The sequence below is a fragment of the Onychostruthus taczanowskii genome, unplaced genomic scaffold (assembly GCF_017590055.1).
Source record: "Onychostruthus taczanowskii isolate IOZ18803 unplaced genomic scaffold, ASM1759005v1 scaffold37, whole genome shotgun sequence".
In the NCBI taxonomy this organism is placed as follows: Eukaryota; Metazoa; Chordata; class Aves; order Passeriformes; family Passeridae; genus Onychostruthus; species Onychostruthus taczanowskii.
Genome location: NW_024501126.1, coordinates 3,582,104 through 3,601,536, shown reverse-complemented (window position 1 = coordinate 3,601,536; position 19,433 = coordinate 3,582,104). Strand labels below are relative to the sequence as shown.

Sequence of the window (19,433 nt, the reverse complement as noted above, 5' to 3'; positions counted from 1 at the left end):
TAATAGAAGGTGGCAGCCAGCAGCATCACCAAAAAATAAAACCCTCAGAGAGAAACTAGTGAAGTGTAAAGTAATGCTTTGTTTCAGGAGGTTAAATATGCAAGTTATTTTCACTGTACTTCTTGACACAGAAAAGCAACAACAGCAGCAGCAACAAATTTCAGGAACCATACTCCCTTCTCCTCCATGCCCAGGAGGCAAACCAAGGGAAAAGCAATTGTTTTCCAACAGCCCCTCTGCTCCTTGACTGCCCAAATTCACCCTCACTGCCCTTCTGTGTGGGAGAGTGAAGCTCACTCAGTGTGTCAGGGAGAGCATCGCTCCTCACCTCCCGCTCCCTGCCTTCTAGGAATTTCCCAAGCCAACACTGGAGGATTAGGAGCTGTAATGCTATTAAACACTGCAATATCAAAATGTGAACTAAAGCACATAAAGCCTGCCTTCAGAAGAGGAGCATTTTGGGGTTGGTTTTTTTTCATTTGTTTTTTTAATTTAACCTCTGGAAAAGCATCTAACGAAAACAGTGAGGAAGCAGTGTCAAAACTGGCAGCTCCGCAAGCAAAATAACCGAGTTTACGTGCTCACTGCAGCCTGCCTGCTACTTCAGATTACTTATTGCAGAGCAACAAGTCATTCTCTCCCTAATTGGGTCCCAGTCTAAAATAGTCCTGTTATTTTTAGTACAGTACTTAAGTATCTGAACTGTGCCCTGTACTGCCAAAGCTGGCATGCATCCCTGGCCATACCAGAAATTCCGATGTTAAACAAGAACACACATGCCACATACCCAGGCCAACGTTTGTTCTTCTGCCTTGTCTTTGGTGGGTGACTTTAAAGACTTTAAACATTAACAGCCAGCCAAAAATGGCACAGGCTTATATGCTAATTCTGCATTTAAAGCCTCTCTCCCAGCTACTGTGCAACAAGAGAATCAACCCAGCAAGGAAAGACTGAGGGTTGCAATACCACTGATTAGTAAGAGACAGTCACTTTGTCTTTAGGGCACAGATAGAAGATAAGAATGAGATTATTTTATCTCCGTTTTGCTTGGTTTGCATCCACACAAGTTCTAGGGCACTGAAGGAGAGGATAAATCTAAAATGCACTCTAACTCACCCCTCTTCTGTCCCCTTCCACACTGCATGTACACTATGGATTAAATTTAAACTAGTCAAGAAACAAAAGGCCTATGTTAAATATGTTTACACACACCACAGAAGGAGGATTATGTAAGCTCTGTCTCACAAACAATATGCTTCTTCTGAAGAAGAAATGAGATGATCAAAGCAAGACTTGTGCACATTTCCAAGTCAGTCATCCCACCTTCCATCACAGGGGTGACAACCGTCCTGCAGCATGCTAATTCTGGAGTGCAGGGAGCAGAATAAAATCCAAAATATCCATAGGCTGCTCCAACAAAGCCTTACCTGTCACCATGAGCTGACTGTCCCTCACCTTGCGCTTCCACTGTAATCTCATTTTTGTTAAACCAGGAAGAACAAGGTCCCAAGAGGAATTTACTTTGTCCTTTTACCAAGTACTTTGCAGCAAGGAAGTCAACTCTATGAAAGAGCTTTAAAGACAAAATCCTAACCTGAAAGACGGCTGCCAGCCAACAAAAATTTGTTAGTCTCTATTACCACTACACCATCTGTTCTTGAAACTGTACGTTCCTTTTCAGAAGGGTTTTATTTTGTGAACAGCATCAGCATTGTTCACTCTCTCCACTCTGTCAACATCCCCTTATCCAACACACTTCTAGATCTGGTGGTGACACAAGACTAGGTCTCTAGTTTATCATATCATTATTTAGGCATTTTGGGTCATCAGTATATTTCAGTACTTTCTATTTTCAATTATTCTAACCACAGACAGTAGCAGAAGCAACATATGTAAAACCTTTCATGGCTTCTGAATTATGGCTGAGCTGATCGGGGCAACAACTAAATGTTGTTCTCAATGTCAAGTCTGACAAAAGAGCTGAGGCAAAAATTCAGCCTTTTGGCATTTGCCCTTTAACCATTTCAGTATATCGATTCTGGATGAAAGAACTTGCTCTGTGTTTGAAGAGAGCCTTCTGCCACTGAGTGTTCATTCTCTCTCATCTTCAGTTTTTAGTTAATCCTCAGACCCAAGATATTTAAGCTTTGCTGTTGCCCATACATGACAAAAAGCAAGCAATAGTTTGTCTGTCAGTCTTGCTAGGTAAAGAGGTCAAGCCAAGGCCATTCATCTGCACTCCTCTAAAAGAGCAATAGCCTGCAGACAATTATTGCAAGAGCAAAATAAGTGAAAGTGAAACAAGAGACATCAAAAACTGACTCTGTAATTTCACAGCAATAAAATAATGATTAAGGGAAAGGTCAGTCAACTCATCACTTTCTCAAAAAAGCTACAAGGTAACAAAACCAAACCAAACCAAAAACAAAAACCCAAACCATGACAAAAAAACCCCAAACAAATAAACCCAAACTACTGCTAGTGATGATAGGAGAAGGGAGATTTAAAAAAAAAAAAAAAAAAAAAAAAAAAAAAAAAATTCCAACTTTTTTTTTTTTTTTTTTTTAAAGCTTCTAATCATTAGCAGTTATTTTTGAAAATCCATAGTGCATTGACAAGGTAGCAGAGGCTGGAGAATGGCAAACAGTGATTTTCTACAGAAGTGGGAGGGGAAAAGAGTGGAAAGTAAAACAATAAGAATTATATTTGTTGCTTAATTCACACATTTGTGATTAAACCCATTGGCTAGCACCAAGAAGAAAATAAAAGATTGAACTCAACAAAAAACTGGTCGTTCACGTATAAGCTAAGTCAAACCAACTCAACACCCTTCTATGTCAGAACAATGTATTTTAGGAACACAGAAGCAATAGACACTGAATCTGAACCCTGACATTAGCAAAACCACATCAAAAGATTCAAATTGCATTGTCACAAAAGGATAAGAAAGCTTTGTCTTACTGTTATCAGTGCAAACAGTCATCTAATGGCAGATTTGAAAGTGACAGAGCAACTGCACTGACTTATATTTGCTTGGAATGTCAAAAAAAAAAAATTGACATACTCACATAATAGCCTGACATACTGAATAACCTCTGCAGAGATCTGCCCTGGTCCCACACTATTCTAACACTAATGATCTAGATAATGAAGGAGAAAATGATACTTATTAAACCTGGGGAAGCTGCTAACTTCAAGCTGTCAGCTTGCTGGAAGACTTAATTCAAAGCAAGCTTTAGAAACTGGAAAATTCTTTGTTGAGAAAGAGGCAAATACCATAGAGGAATGTATAGAGGAACATATGTGAGAATCATGAAGCAACAGTTCTGCTCTACTTGTGGCTGATAAAGCTTCCAGCATGAAGCTGTACCCAATCTTCAGCAAATTTCAGAAAAGATCAACTGGAAAGAATCCAAGCAAAAGCAATAGGAACATCACAGAATTAGAAAAACATGACATCTGGGAGGAAAAAAGAAAAAACAGAATTAACTGGAGCTTAGCCAAAAGAAGCAAAAGTAAGGGTCATGATGAAATCTTTCAAATCTGTGAAAGCCTTCTGCAAAGAAAGAAGGAAAAATATCTTCTCCATGCCCACAACTTTCAGAAGAAACAGAAAGGTTTAAAAAGCGAAGATTTAGGAAAACATTGCTGTACTGGGGGGAGTGAGGGCATAGGGAAAAGATAAAAGAGAAGCACCAAGTCAAAATTGCTCAAGGGAGGAAAAAAACCAGTGAGTCAATACCCAAGACTGTGAGGAATAAGCAGTTTCCCTCAACCACTGCCACCAAGCTGCCATCAGAAACACAGCTACACTCCAGCTTTTCATTAACTAGTTTACCTGCATCAAGTCTCCTCTCCAGATCCAGCACTGTGCTACAAAAAAAATAAGCTTAACAGATGCATTGTCTCCTCTCTCTTCTCAAAGCACAGTGCCCAAAATGAGAATACCAACAAGCTGCATACCAGCTGTAACCTTTAGGGCTGAAAGGACTCAGTCTTAAAAAAATAAGAAAACCCCCAACCAACTCAAAACCTTAGGTGTAAAAATACCTTTTCAAGAAGCGTAACACCGACACTTGCCTCTGTTGATACACAGATCCACCTACATCCTAACACCACAAACAAACCAGAACCTGACAACAGAGAGACACATGGACCATACCCTCAGCCCCATGAATTTTGTTCTTCAGCCTCATTCTGGAGCACAAATAGCAGAAGCACCACTTTGACTGTAATGTGTATTTTTTTAATGCTTAGCCTCAATCTACAAGCTGTAGATCACAATTTCATGGTTCCACTGCCTGTCAGATTTTTGAGAGATACAAGAAATAGAGAAATTTCTTCTTGCAGAAGAGGGTGGAAGATAACCAGCACAACTAACTAGAGACAGTACTGCAAGGTGCAATCCTATTGTTCTGTAGTTTGGCACTACACTTATTCAGTAGCAAGCATCTCTGGAAGCTGGGGGAAATAGGCAGGGGTAACCAAGAAAACTTCAATCCCTTCAATTTTTTTTAGCTCATGGACTGTGAGCACCAGTGTATTCCAAACTGCATTTGCATTTGTTCTCACTATGCAAAACCTCTGGGAATATCTACAGGAAATGAACTCTGATTAGACATAACTGCAAGCACTACCATCTTATTCAGACAATTTTCTCTCTTCAGCCCCTCTGCCCACACATGAGTTTGACCTCCATCATTTGTATCAATGTAAGTAGCTGGGGATAGGCATTTCACAAATCTCACAAATCCAGGGTACAAGCCTTATTTCAGCATTTAACTGTGCAACTGGAAGATATTTAAGCATACCACAGAGGCTTAAGGGAGGCTTTGAAATTGCATTTGCTTTATATTGTGCATGTCAAAAAGACAGTCATTTGTCATCTTTTCTTGAGTATCCCTGAGTAAGATGCTGATGCAAAGATAAATATTCATAAGGCTAGCTCATGCAGCTTTCCTCAAATCTGACTAGATCCAACTCCCTCTTGTTTAAAGAAGTAGGAATTATATGTAAATATCACAGCAAAGGAAGGAGATGTAGATGTTAAGATGCAGGAGCTAAGATGAGGTTTCTGTGCATGGGAGGGACCCACTGTGGATTTACAGGATTAGTGGCAGTGCCCATCCCTCTCTATCAGGAATGACCCTCTGCTCTCCACTTTGCAGATTTACAACTGTAGATACCGGGATCTTGGACCACGAGCTGACAGTCCCCAAAGGCAAAGCACTCGTCACTCCTAAATAGTAACAGGGCTGGAAAATAGAAGGGAAAATAAAATGGTTTTAAAAAATAAAATCCATAGGTGTAGACACTTGAAGTTAAGAAAGGTTAAGCACACATTTCCACTTCATGGAGTTCAACTGTGCCACTATTTACATTCAGCAGAAGCATTTTTGCTCAGGTGCCTCACCATGTGGTTATCCCTGGAATCCCTGACTGTCCAAATGGCCAGCAGGCCACAGGACATGGCACATAAACATCCACTCCAAAGTAACACTTATGGTTTAGACCAGGACCAAAGCCAGGCCAAGTTTTAGACACAACTTAGCTACCTGTATCACAAGTGGGATGTTTACTACGCACTGTGGCATAAATACTCCTTCTCTCCCCATTTTTTTCCTAACACTTCCTCCACCTTTGGAGAAGCCATCATCTCTGAGAGAATTTAACTTCCATGAGCTGGGACGTGGGAGCAAACACAGAGTGATAAAACCATCACACAGGCAAAACATCCACCAAAAACTGCAGGCTTTTCTCATACAGATGCCTCACAGCAGCTCCAAGAGAGCACTAGCATTATTCCAAAGAGATAATATCAGTAATGATTTTCAGAGCCATGATTTAGCCATGCTGTGAGTTAAGACATTCCCCCACCCATCATATCATCTTCAGCAGAGAAGAGCTTACTTGGCCTTTTCTCTACATCACACTAGGAAGCCACACGTGACAATGGAAGTCAATTTGATTCCTTCTCATCTCACACTGCTGAGAAATGGGCGCACTACGAGGAGGGAAAAGATCTCCAAAAGATCAAGGGGATGAAAAAGTTGAGCTGTATCAATATTACCCTTCTTAGTGCCTTCTCTTCCAGGTTCTCAGCATGGCCCCTTTAAAGCAGCTTTCCTTCTCCCTTCCCAATGCTACAAAACACATATATGAGCAGAGAGGTCACTTAGAAACTGCTAATCAAATGCTCAAAACCAGACTGAAATAGTTTCTGATGTTTGTTTTTCAGTATGTATCACAATTTTAAAAAATCCAACCATCTTTAGTTGGCCTTCATTTATTCTCTTAGATAAATTTTAGATCTTTTGCCTGTATTTCGTTTTTTCCTCCCTAATAATGGGATGACTCAATTCTTTCTTACAGGATACAAAAGAGCAGAAGACTTTGTGGTGTTTCCCAGTGGAAGATGATAAGAAAATTCAAAGCTTTATAGGTTAGGTCAGTTTTAGGATACAGCTACTTCAGATTGCTCTGCTTTGGTTTATACAAATCCTGTTACTTCTTCATTGGCCAGGCAAACCTTTAGGAAGATTACTGCTATGCTACAAAATCATCTCCACTGATAAAATAAAACACTTGTAATCCAGGCTGCACTTAAAGCAACAAGGTTGTAAATAGAATCTTCTTATAAAAGCGGCAAAAAGTCATTAAAATTCATTTAAGCTACCTAGGCTATTTGGTTAATTTCAAACTGCTAATGGATTTCAGAGACAGCACTTCAGGTAAAAATCACTTTTATTAAAACCTTTCAGTCCCTTGGTTTTCTAGGGACCTCATTTGACATGGCTAAGGTGCCAGGTATCCTGAGTCACCCCATTACAGCACTACTTTTAAAAGGATCCCAGAAAACTCTAGGAAGACTTGACCAGAAGCTCCTTCCTCCAAGCCTCTTAGCTCCAGCCACAGCCCTACAAAGCTCCCACATTACCACCAAGCCCAGCAGCCCTCCTGCCCCATTCAAACTTCAACACAAACCAGCCCTCCATACACCACATAGCTGAAAGGCTTCATCCTAAGGTCCCAGGGATTCCAAAGAGGTGTTAGATGCAGCATGCACTGAACCGCAGAGGAGATACACCTCCCTCAGACACCATAAAAGGGCTGTATAATACAGTAATATGTCCAGTGTACATATATATTCCACTTTGGAAACCTCCAGGTTTTCAAGACACTAAGGATTTAAAGAGTTCTCAAGCTCCTCACACACTTCTTGCTTGGTTTCACAGAGTCACAACTGCAGAATTAGAGGATATTGGAAGAGGTGACTAAGACCAAGTACTGGATGAAAGCATCATCACCCACACAATGCAACAATTTATGGCTCTAACATAGGTTTAGGCAAAAATTCACTCTGACCACACCACTTGGTCTGTAGTCAAACATTGACTTTAGATGAGCCACAGTTACACACAGGAAGAAAGCTTCAGTCCCCACACACTTTAGAAAAATAAATAAAACAATTTTTAGAAGTACTTGTCCCATGAATGCTTCTCTGGCTGGATGAATCTTCTCTGAACCACGGCCAAAATCAGTACAGATAAGACACAGCTGAAGGCAAGCATACAAGTTGGCCATATACCCCAAAAAGAGGAAGAAACTTGCTATTTGTACACAGCCACATAAGCGTGCCCAAGAAATTACTGCTCATTCATTACTTCCTTCATCTCAAGGGCCCCAAAACCTGACACAGCTATGCCAAACAACTGAAGCATCATAAGTAGCATCTGCTACAAAACCTGAACTTCTGTCAACAGCTGATAGAGTGCTCAAAGTAAAACACAGGGTATGGGGAGAACATTTAATGTACATTTTGTCACTTTCCAAATGACCTTGCAAAAGACAGAAACTGTTTCTAGATGGAGGCAAGTCCCTGTAACAAAGGCTGAGAAAAGATCTCGTCTTCTATCCATCCAAGAGTTCACATACAATGGAACTGGTATCCAGCCAGAAGGACTGAGCTAGTCAAAACTCAATCATTTTTGTGCTAAAATTATGGAAAAAACTATTAAGAACTTTTCTGAAGAGAAACCCCAGTCACTGCTGTGCAATCCTGAACCCAAGCACCTGAACGCCAAGTCTTCCCAAACTCTGTTTGGTAAAATGAAGAAAACCCATGACATGTCACCTTGCCCCCAAAATCATTCCACATTTACCACAGACAAGAATAATTGAAATTACAGAAGAACTCATTTTGGTTTTCAGTCTGCAGAGCTGTTGTTTGGTTGGGATTTTTTCAGGCTAAAGCAGACTAGCTTTAACATGGCTGACAAACTGGTGCTCTAAGGCAGCACCTCAAGAGTCACCGGTGTTCAAGAGCAAGATCTGCCCCACAGCCACCAAGACCATTTCCCAGCAGATAGCAGAGCAGTCACCTCAAATGCCTTTATTTGACTTTGGCTACAGAAACCCTTCTTGATCAGAGCAGAAGGGCTGAACCAGCTCACAAGCAGTTCTGGGATTCTGCGACTGGGAACAGATGAGACATTCCAGGAAAAAAAAAAAAAAAACATTTCAGCTGGTAACTGGTCTGAAACAAATATGTTTTACCACTACATTTCAGAGCAAGTCAACCAAATCTCTGGTGTTTGAACAGCTATCATGCTTACTATTTTTCATAATATAAATAATGATGGATTTATTACCAGTTATTTCCTCAGTTGCTCTGTTTCATGACGATCATATAATAAGATACAGCTACACGTACCTTACATAATCTCCTGAAACTGTGAAGGTGCTATTTTTATCTTCTTTAAATGTACAAGCAAGAGTAACATTTTTGTTACGGCTGAGTTGCTCAATAAAAACCCCACCTAGCACTGACACATTTCATGCTCATTTTAAGAAAACAACCCAGTACCACAGGTCCATTTTATTAGACGAAGAAGTAAAATTAAAAAGATATGAATAAATACAACATCTATTTGATCCACATTCCAGGGCAGCAAAGAGATCAAACACAAGTTTAACCCCCACATATTGCAGAAAACTCCCTTCAACGGGTAAACCTTGCAAATACTGGCAGGCACTGGAGATTCTCTCCTAAGCCAGGTTTAGTCTTTACCTTGTTTGCTTGTGTAGCTCCAAAGGATTTGCTGAAATTCACAAAGAAAAAAAAAAAAAAAGTTGATGGGTTGCCCAGCTGGCCCAGCAGTTTGCTGCCAGTGAAAAGACATGGGATCTATCCTTCTCTTTCTCATTTCTCTTCCTCTCCCTGGAAGAGCACCTCACCTCAGCTGCCCCACCACATGCTTCCAAGAACTGGTCCCATCCCTTAACCCAGAAGAAAATCAATCCCAGAAAAAACAAGTACACAGGATAGCTTTCCTACCCACTTAGAGTCAGCCATGCACACACGTAGTGAACCACCAAGCTGGCCCACGGGAAGACACCCAAACACTCCAGCAAAACACTGTCAGATTTTGGTAGCAGTCAGCTCTTAGCATGGCCCACATCCTTTGAGAAACGAAAACGTGCCTCTCTTCCCAGGGAAAAGTTTTTTCACCTCTCCAAATTGTAGAGCTTTCACACACAGAAGAAAATTAGTATTTAAATACTCAAAGAGGTAGAAATGACCTGCCTCTCTGACAGCTGCACATGTGCTGTCTTCCTGAAACTCTACCATGCACTGCCAAATTGACCTGAAAGGCAACTTCACATCACCTACAGATATGTCACCTTAGCTCACATGAATTTTTTATCAGACTCCTGAGGAATAAATCTTTCTAAGGAAGAGCTGGACTGTTGGACATGAAGGACCCAAGAAGTTCTCAGAGATTAATACAAGCAAAACAAACTCAGGCTGTTACAGCACAGGACTCTTCCCCTGAATTTTTCAAAATCATCCATTTTCCAAACATCTGTCAGAACTTCTCCTGCTCCTGGGAAGAGATGTGGAATCATTTCCAAGTAAATGAAGATCAATTACATGTTTACCAAAATTACCTAAGGCTTATACTAGCAAGACATCTTGCAATGCCATTCTCCTACTGAAGGCTGTATCAACACTGTTTTTCAAAGCACACTGGGGAAGAAAATTATCCAGCAATTCAACTGGGCATTACAAGTGTTACCACACACCCAAACTGCATCAGCTGCAAGAGCCTTTGCAATGCTCCTCTGACTCCCCATGTGTTAAGAGTGTAACCCACCTTTGCTAGCAAGGAACTCCACAGAGAATTTTCCTGACCTTTATTAGCATCAGCTCTAGAACAAAAAAAAAATGCATGCTGAATGTGAAATAAGTCTGAGTACACATTAGAGATGTCAGCAACTCGAACAGCATTTGCTCTCCACTCCTCAAGCTCATCTCATAGTCTTGCTGCTCAATTCTCTTGAAGCCTCTTTGAAAACTTTTCAACTACTAAATGTGATGACTATGTGTAATGTTATAATAGCCTACCAGTAAAGGATATCAAAAGAATCAGTTCAAGAAAATCACACATGGACTGTGACATTCCAGTCTACTCATTTCTAGAGCATCACAAAGGGCTATTTCGATTTCTTTCCCCTCACAAGACTGTCCTGGTTTCAGCTGGGGTAGAATCATTTTCTTTCTAGAAGTTGGCACAGAGCTGTGTTTCAGATTTAGGATGAGAATAATACTGGTAACACACCAATGTTGTAGTCATTGTTGAATAGCGCTCACACCAAGTCAACAGCTCTTCAGTTTCTCACCCCACCAGTGAGGAGGCTTGGGGTGAACAATAGGTTGGGAAGGGATACAGCCAGGACAGCTGACTCCAAGCTGCCAAAATAATGTTCCATACTACACAGCATCATACACGGCATCATGAAAAGAACTGGGGAGAGGCAGCAGCTTGATGCTTGGAGACTGGGTGGGCATCAACCAGCAGGTGGTGAGCAATTACACTAATCATCACTTGTTTGTATACTCTTTTTCAGTTGTTACTATTTTACCTTCCTTTTCAGTCCTCCTACACTGTCTCTATCTCAACTGAGGAGTTCTGCCTTCTTTCCAATGCTCTTTCCCATCCCACTGATGTGGGGATAAAGTGAGTGTGGCATTTAGCTGCCTGACAGGTTAAACCACAAGGGCCTTCATTATAATAATTTAAAAACTAAAGCTAGGTGCCCAACAGCCAGGGAGGGGAAAAAAGCAAAACAAAAAAAACAGTAACAAACCAATTGACAGAAAAGGGGAAAAAAAAACCTCCACGACCAAACCCACACACTTTTGGACTCAACTTTTTGACTTCAGTTCAGAATTCCTGGAATGACAAACAAAATAACACAACAAATAATGGAACAAAACAAAAGAAAACAATGTTACAGCTGGTGAGTTTTTTCATAAAGCATTAAAAATGCATGCATTCTGCATCTAGATGATGGCAAATCCACCTCTAGCATAAGATGCAGAGGCAAGAAGTACTTCATCCTCACAATCACGCTGCACAGATAAGCTTCTCTTGGAAATTGTTTACTATATCTCTTGCTGTGACCATGTACAGTAACTGGAACATCACAGTTAGAGATGGACAGGATAAATAAAAGCAACCTGACCCACCAAGAAAGCATCTGCAAGCACTTGGGCCATTGTTCTGCACAATATCAAGGCCTGAATTCTCTGACATCCCCTGACATAATCCCCTGACATCTCGGGTGATGTCAGCACGAGCAGCTATTAGAATGAAGAATGATCCCCCACAAGACATTAATTCAGAAATAATTGATGGTCTTGCAATACATATTTCTCCCTTAACATTCTCCTAAATGGACTTTAATACATTTGAGCCAGAAGGGAAAAGCAGGCCTTTTAAGAAAGCTTGTGATATTTTTGTCTTGTGCCAAAGCCTTCTGAATTTTTAGCTTTTCCAACTCCTTGAAGTTTAATTCCACACTTGTGCTTTGATATAATAAAAGCTCCTCATTCCTTTCCAAGGATGCTCAGAGTTTTAACAGTACACTAAGCAAGACCAACCTACAGATTTTACCTTCCCCCAGTCCTTCTCACCCCCTCTCTCAATTCCCATTTAAGGAGAGAGAACGTTCTCCTATCTGAATCTGTACCTAGTAGTTTGGCAGACATGAACATCACAGAAAAGAAGGAAAGAAGAAAGCAGGGAGGGAAAAAAAAAAATCATCTCCCCATTTTTTTTTTTCAGCCTTGAAAACTTTTGCTCCAATCCTTTCTAATGCACAACTATCTTGTCCTACCATCCCCCAATAAAGTCAGTATCTGGCAAAATTTTTCTAGCAGTTTTTTCTCTAGTAAAGGATTAAAATCCTTGCTGCCAATTAGTTTTGACATCTACAAGTATATGAAGCATGCACAGACACAGAGCCCAGTTGCAACTCCATCACCAAAAATATGTTTAAGTGTCAAATCAGAATCACAGAACCACAGATAATTCACTAACAGCAACATCAGCAGTGAAAGATGATATTTAATGGATTCTCTTCCTCAGTTTTGAAATTAAAATTAGTACCTGAAGATAACCCAGAAATAAAGTTAAGCAAAGTAAAAAAATAACTTCTGAAAACTTAGTCTGTGCTACAAACCAACAACATGAGTTTGGACAGAGCTGCAGTCACTAGATCAAGTCATTAAAAGGGAAAATTAGATGCTGAGCACTGAAAGAATTTTCTAAGTATTCATCAAGTGCTAATCTCCACCATGAAAAGGCACTGCAGACTTACAGATTCTCCCTGCTTATTGATTTTCTCACCAGGAATGCATAATGGAAGAATGATACTGGTCTCAAGGAGTATTATCCACCCTTACTTAGATGCCTTCAGCAACCACAGGCTCAGCTTGGATGCAGACACTCAGTTTCTCAGATTTCTCTGCTGACACAAATTCTGCAGCAAGAGCATGAAGGGAGTGGAAAGACCATGCTCTGATGTTTACTGTGTGAACAAATGCAGAAATCCCCACTGCTGCTCAGCAGGAGAGCTTCTTCCCACTGGGCTATAGGTTTATTCCAACAGGATGGTATGGTATTTCCTCTATGGTTTGTCTGCCAGGAAAGTCATTTCCTATTTTTGTCCTGTTATGAGCTAGCAGAAGCTGGCATTGATGGAGGCTGGGAAGAATGAGAGGTTGGTTTGCTAGTGGTTTAACCAAACATGTGTTTACAATTACCCCATTCATCCCTGTCTGTGCAAAACAGTCTTTTTTGGAACGTCCCCATGGTCCTTGGATTTGGCCTCCACAAATGCTGAAAAAGACTTGCTAAGAAATACATTGAATATTACAGCTAGAGCAACAAGACTGTCCAATGGTTAATATTGCAACCATTAACACAATTGTTGGGCATTAAAATCAACATAGCTGCCCAACTTGTTGCTGTTGGCCTAAAGATGACAGCCCAACAGCAGGAGGGTAAGATAATGGGAAAAGCTCTTGCAGCCTTCCCCTGGAGTCCAACAAAATAATACAACAGAAACAGGGCACCGTGTTTCTTTCTCAGATATTCTACAGCATCTGCTCCATTCCTAGATTTCCCTGGGTGAAGAGTTGCAACCGGTATATTTTGGATACAGCCAGGAGCAGGTCCATCTGCCTGCAGAGAACGCAGAGATGGCCATGGTGCTCCCAGGAAGTTTGTCTAGGGCACTCATCACCTCTGCATACAAGGACCGTCACTACCAACCATTGTCCCAAAGCTCTTTTCAGAAATACACAGCATAATATAATCAAGACTTTCAACTCCTCCTTAACCTCTCCCCAGTTCTCACTTTAGGGAAGAATAAACAGAGTCTGTTCTATCATCATGTGGTAAAGGGGGAATTTCTCACTGCTGATCCTTTCTCCAAGAAGAGGTCAAACCATTATAGCAAGTATGCCTTATCCCATCATACCTGAAACAGCATAAACTCAAAGACAGCAGTCTTGAAAGCTGCAGAGTTCCAAAAGGCAAGCATTTCACCTCTCTCAGTATCAGTGAGGTAGACTTTCATGCCATGTGCCTAGATTATTCCAAATCTAGTTTGGCAATCTACAAGCTTGATATAACCTGTAATTTTACTTCACATCATATGTCAGCAAACTATACTTTCTCCTCTACCATTTTACTCACTCCAAAGTTATCATTTGATATCCAGGAATATAATGACTTACCAAAGGTTTCTGAAAGGATTCAGAAAGAAGAAGGTCCCTCCCACTAATTTACAGTAGTTACATGTTGTATTACCCATGATATGGGAGAAGGTGTTCTACTCTGCTAAAGAGATCATCCACTTTAAAACAACTGATCTTCATGACAGCTTTTACCGTAACCATTCAGGAGTGGTAATCTGCATTCCCCATGGGTTAACTAATTGGGATGCAATTAGCAGGTTTCATTAAAAGCTCTCTTGACTTGTAAATGAGCATTAGTGCTGGGCTTTGAAGAAACCATCATTATTCATCCTGACTATATTTTTGTTCCATCCACACCTGAGTCTCTGGTCAGTGCCACTACAGGTTGCTTGCCTGTAAAAACCCAAGCAGCAGCCATAAAGCTGATGCCACCTTCTAAGGGAAAGTGACTCACCCAGTGCTCATAATCCCACATTTTTGTGAATGACTCCTCACCATTAAACAGAATTCCCCAGTCTTTTCTCTTACAGAGACCAGAAAAGACAGAATTGTTCACAAGGACACTACTCTAAAGCAGGGAATGAACTTGCAATGCCTTCAGTCCTGAGAGCTACGTCCATGTGCTCTGTATGAACTGATCCACCTATGACTTATGAAAGATCCTAGGAAGGCAAAGAAGGAAGGAAGTTTTCAGTCAATGGATGCACATTAGTGTGAACTGAACATCTCCTTATTAAAGAGTTTCAGGACTCTCGGCACTGATATACAGTGCTCCTATGGACATTTGAAGTCCAAAGCTGTTAGAAACCATAACCACCATAATCAGATGAAGGACCTGTACAAAAAAAGTAGAGTCTGTCTGTCTTTCTACACACATACCTGCTGACAAGGTGGTATCCAGGGGAATAAATATAAGAAAACAGAATGTTGAATATATCCAACAAAATCTTAAAAAGTCAGGCTATTCCAGTTGTTCCATCACTGAAGACATTAAGAGCCTGTTTGCAGAGAGGACACCTCATACTGATCAACAGTTTTCTCTAATGATGCCCCCATAGTGGAATCTGGCTTTCTAGGATAGTGTTCTCCACATTCCCAATGCGACAGAGGAACCATATTGAGCTAAAGGGAGAACTGCTATCCAATTCAACAGATGGCATGAGAATAGCAAAGACCTGGCACAGGACTCGTTCAGAAGTGCACAGTTCAACATGTATAAAGAAAGAGAAGTCAGTGAGGTGGCTTCTGTTTGCTTCACAATATTATGTTTCAAAACAACCACTGGTTTGGGAGAAAAAGTAATGGGAATCAAGACTATTTTGCCACATCCAAGTTTAGATTGCAACATGCTCTCCTGACCAGCAGGCAGTGTAAAGACAGCAAACCTGTAAATAAAGCTCAATGCTAATAAAGGGATTCCTTGGCAACCTCATCCCTTGTAATTCCTAAAAAAGATTGTGGGGTTTTAACTTTTTGGTAAAGGATCTCCATTCCTAGATTTCCCTGGGTGAAGAGTTGCAACTGGTATATTTTGGACACAGCCAGGAGCAGGTCCAGTTTCCAAGAAAAACAATCCTAACTTCTTAGCCTGCTTTCCTACAGAAGGAGGCTTATGCAATCACACTGTAGCCAAGCCAGTTGGCAAGCTGCATGCAAGCCTGACAGAGGCAGAGGTCTCAGGAGTTATCTTCCTTGTTTATGAAAACACTGGGCCAGGTGGGCACACTTAAGAAACACTGCACTGTGAACTGGCATCAATACTCTCATAGCTGAGATAAATCCAAAGAAAAGCAGGCTTCCTTAGTCCTAGTTTGGACAGAAATGTTAGCACAAAGTGAAGAGAAGCTTTTTCCCTGACCCCATTAATAAAGTCCACTCAGAGATTTAGAATAAAAAGGCCAGCAGAAAATAGTAAGGGGTTTCACCACAGTGTTTGCTGCAACCAGTGACATTTTTAATTGAGCAAATACTTAAATGCATCCTAAAAATGCATAGCACTGGACATCAAAAGGCACCCCACCACCTATTTCCCTACCCCACACATTTCAGTGGTCTGAAGAAGCAACTGAGTGCATTTCACACACAAATATATACACACACTTCCTAGGACAGAGCTGAGCTGGTCTAGGCAGAAGTTATATGTAGAAATCTGGCCTCATTTAGCACCATCACCTCCACAACCACGCACAGAGAGGCACAGCACAAGGGAGCAACAGTAGGGTCCCACCCAGAGTGACACCACCCAGGAGCCCCTCAGTCTGCCTGCTGCCACTGCTACCTGCACCCAGGGAAGCTGACAGTGCCTCACAGTCTAGAGGGACATCTGCTCATTTGGGGCTGTCAGAAAACAAATTCCCAGCGCAACACTCCGGTGCTGCTGGCAGAAGCAGTGCATGACCCAGCTATGCCTCTCCTCTGCCAGCTGGGAACTCCCTGCCTTGGAAGAATAGCTTTGCCAGAAAGATCCAGATACTTTTTGCCCATTTACATCCCAAGCACAGATGGGAACATGACCAAAGATCTCTAAAAAACCTTCGTAACGATTCTTGCTAGAGTCATTTAGGCACTCGCAAGACAGAGGGCTGCAAACACTTGTTTTATTCACAGAGTGCATACTATACACTTCAGCAGAACTGAGATGCAGAAATCCATTTTGCATTTAGGCAGAGCTTTTGGACTACTCATTAAAAAACACAGGAACACTCTACTGAAATCCAGGTGTGGCTGTATGCGAGGATAAAAGCCAACTCACACAGTGCTAAGAGAAGGGATAGTTTGATTAACAAAACCAAGGAAAACCATGGAAGTACCACAAGATCTTTAATATGTAGCCAGGGCAAACAAGACCTACTTTGAGAACAAATAACGTCCAAGTGAAGAAAATAAATCAGACCAGAACATGGAATAATGAGCACCGGAGGCAAGCGTCAGGGTCTGCTGCTCTGTCGGTTTACTGCTTGCAGGAAGGCTACCAAACAGTACTCTTCAGGCTCTGCTGTTTGCTCTACACTGTGCTGAATTTTAAAAAGAGTCTGGTGTTAGATAAATAAACCTCAAGCAGCTCTGATATTAACGTATAGCTGTACAAAGGTAGCCAGAGGAATACAGCTCTGGAACAGCTCTCCTTCTTATGCTGCTCTGAGAGGTTAAACCCTGGAGAAAGGCTAACAGCATGGGAAGAGCATCCTGCTTACCTCCCACACCCTGCCTCAGCCCCAAAAGCATCATGAAGCACAGCCAGAGCTCTCATCTAAAGTTTCAAGCATATTTCCCCTTTTCCAAGCAGGTTTTCTAATCTCCATGTGTTTGTGGTGCTTCTTTTTTAACCTGTCCTCATAACTCACTCCTTTTAATCCCAGGATTAGCCTTGTTGCCCTTCTCTGTACCTTTTCTAGAGCTGTAAGTACAACTACTATCCTCAGAATGCAGGAATAGATGGAGCTGGAGTGTTAATGCATCCTTGCTACACATCCCACAACATCTCCGTTAAAACACATAAGCACCTTCAAGAGACAAAACGATTTCAGATGCCCTTAGAAGTGTAACTGAAGGTGGCAGATGCCCACATCCTGCCCACTCCTGCTTTACCCCAACCCCAAATTCATTCTGCCTTGGAGAAGAGAAAAGCAAACCACATTCTTTGGGTCTGTTTTAGAAAACCTGATCAATGCTGCTTTGACATACCAGCAACACATGTTCCCATTTCAACAAATGGGAGCATTTCAGGCAGACCACCACTTCAGATGGAGTGGGGCTCCTGGCTGCTGAATCAGCACTTTCCATCCTACTGGCAATACAGAGTTATGCGACGCTTCAAAGGAAAGCGGGGAAAAGGGGTGGGAGGGGGCGCTGGCACTTGAGCAACAGAAGCGGGCAAGAGGATTGTGCAGGAGTTCATCTGCCAAACCAATTAACTGCAAACTGTTCTTATAAAGATGCCACAGTTTCAGCCCCGGCTTGCAGTACCACGGTTATACAATGAGAGCCATGCGTGCCCGCCTCTCCCGGCGGGGAGCTGGGGCAGGAGAAGCTCCGCACCGCCCCCCAGGGAGGGTCTCCCGGGCTAGCGAGGGGCTGCGGGCACGGCCTGAGGTAGGCAGGGCCGCTCTCCGGCGGGCACACGGGGCCGGGCACATCCCCGCCAAGGGTCAGCAGGAAGGTGGCAGCACCCCGGGGTGGCATTTCTGCGATCTGCCCATCCGCCAGCCCTCCCGCCAGCCCTAAACGGAGCGGGGGGAATACCGGCGAGTTTCGGCGGCAGCAGCACCACCAGCAGTTGGCGGGGCAGGTCTTCGCTCTCCTCCAGCGCGGGGCGACGGGAAAGCCCGGCTCCCGGCACCGCCGGGGCGAGGCGCGCAGCAGGCGAGCAAACAAAACGCGGCAAGGAAGCCCCGAGACGGGAAAAAGGGCCGATCCCCTGAGCCCCGCGGCCGCCGGCGAAGCCCGTCCGACCCCGGGGGCTCCGCGCCGGGCGGGGGACGCTCCCCGCGGGCACTTGAGTGGGGGGGGCTCGCCGGCGGCCCCAGGAAAAGGAAGTTTGCTCTCCTCCTCCTCCTCCCACCGGCCTCCGCTACCGAGAAGCCGGCGAGCCCTCACCCACCCCGGCCCGGCCTCACCCCGCTGCGGCTCCCCAGGGGCAGCAGCAGCCGCCCCCCTGCGCGCCCCGCGCCGTCCTCCGGCCCCTTACCTGCTGGGCGGGCAGGCGGCCGGCACCGTCCCCGCCGGGCGCCGCGCACCCGCCAAGTTTGGGGCGGGCTCAGGGGTCGGGGGAAGGGTCGTGCGCGGCGGTGGCGGGGACGGGAGCGCGGGCGGGGAGGGGGATCCTCCGGGTGGAGCGGGGCGCGGGCGGGGGAGAGCGAGCTCTCGGAGCCACGCGCCTCAAAACCAACAATAACAAAAGAAAAAATTAAAACTGAAAAAAAAATATTAAATCATACAATTAAAAAAAAAAAAAAGCAATTAAGTGAAAAAAAAATAAAAGGGGAAGGGAAAAAAAAAAGCAAAACACACCCAACGCGAACAGGGACGTTCGCGCCTCCGCAAGGCGTCCCCGGGCTGCGGGAGGGATCTGCGGAGAAAACTTCTGCCAGCCTGTCCGCGCCGCCGGCTCCGGTGCTAACGGCGCCCGCCGCCGCCGCGTTCTCCCCTCGCGCCCAGCTGACTCCCGGCGGGCCCCGCCCCGCTCCCGCCCCCGCCGCACGCAGCCGCAGCCCCGGCCCGCCGAGGGCAGGGGGCGGCCGGGAGCCCCGGCGGCTGCGGGCGGTGTGGCTCCCCTGTCCGCCCTCCCCCGTACCGGAGTGAGCGGCGGTGGAGGCGGAAGATCGTGGGGCTGTGGCGGGTCTCCTGCCCTCTAACAAAAGCTCACCCGCAGGTAGCACCGGCG

The 19,433-nt window shown here is 43.6% G+C and overlaps 1 protein-coding gene across 6 annotated transcripts in view; it reads right to left on the bottom strand.

Moving 5' to 3' along the window:
* Nucleotides 1-19,212, bottom strand: part of GRB10 (growth factor receptor bound protein 10) — a 148,527-nt gene extending 129,315 nt beyond the window's left edge. For 3 of the 6 annotated variants that reach the window (XM_041411775.1, XM_041411772.1, XM_041411776.1), the window contains exon 1: nucleotides 19,061-19,212. The gene's annotated coding sequence lies outside the window, so the exon portion shown is untranslated. Of the gene's footprint in view, nucleotides 1-18,737; nucleotides 18,963-19,060 lie in introns of all 6 variants that reach the window. The other 3 variants (XM_041411773.1, XM_041411774.1, XM_041411777.1) reach the window with 3 other exon arrangements.
* Nucleotides 19,213-19,433: the final 221 nt, after the last annotated feature.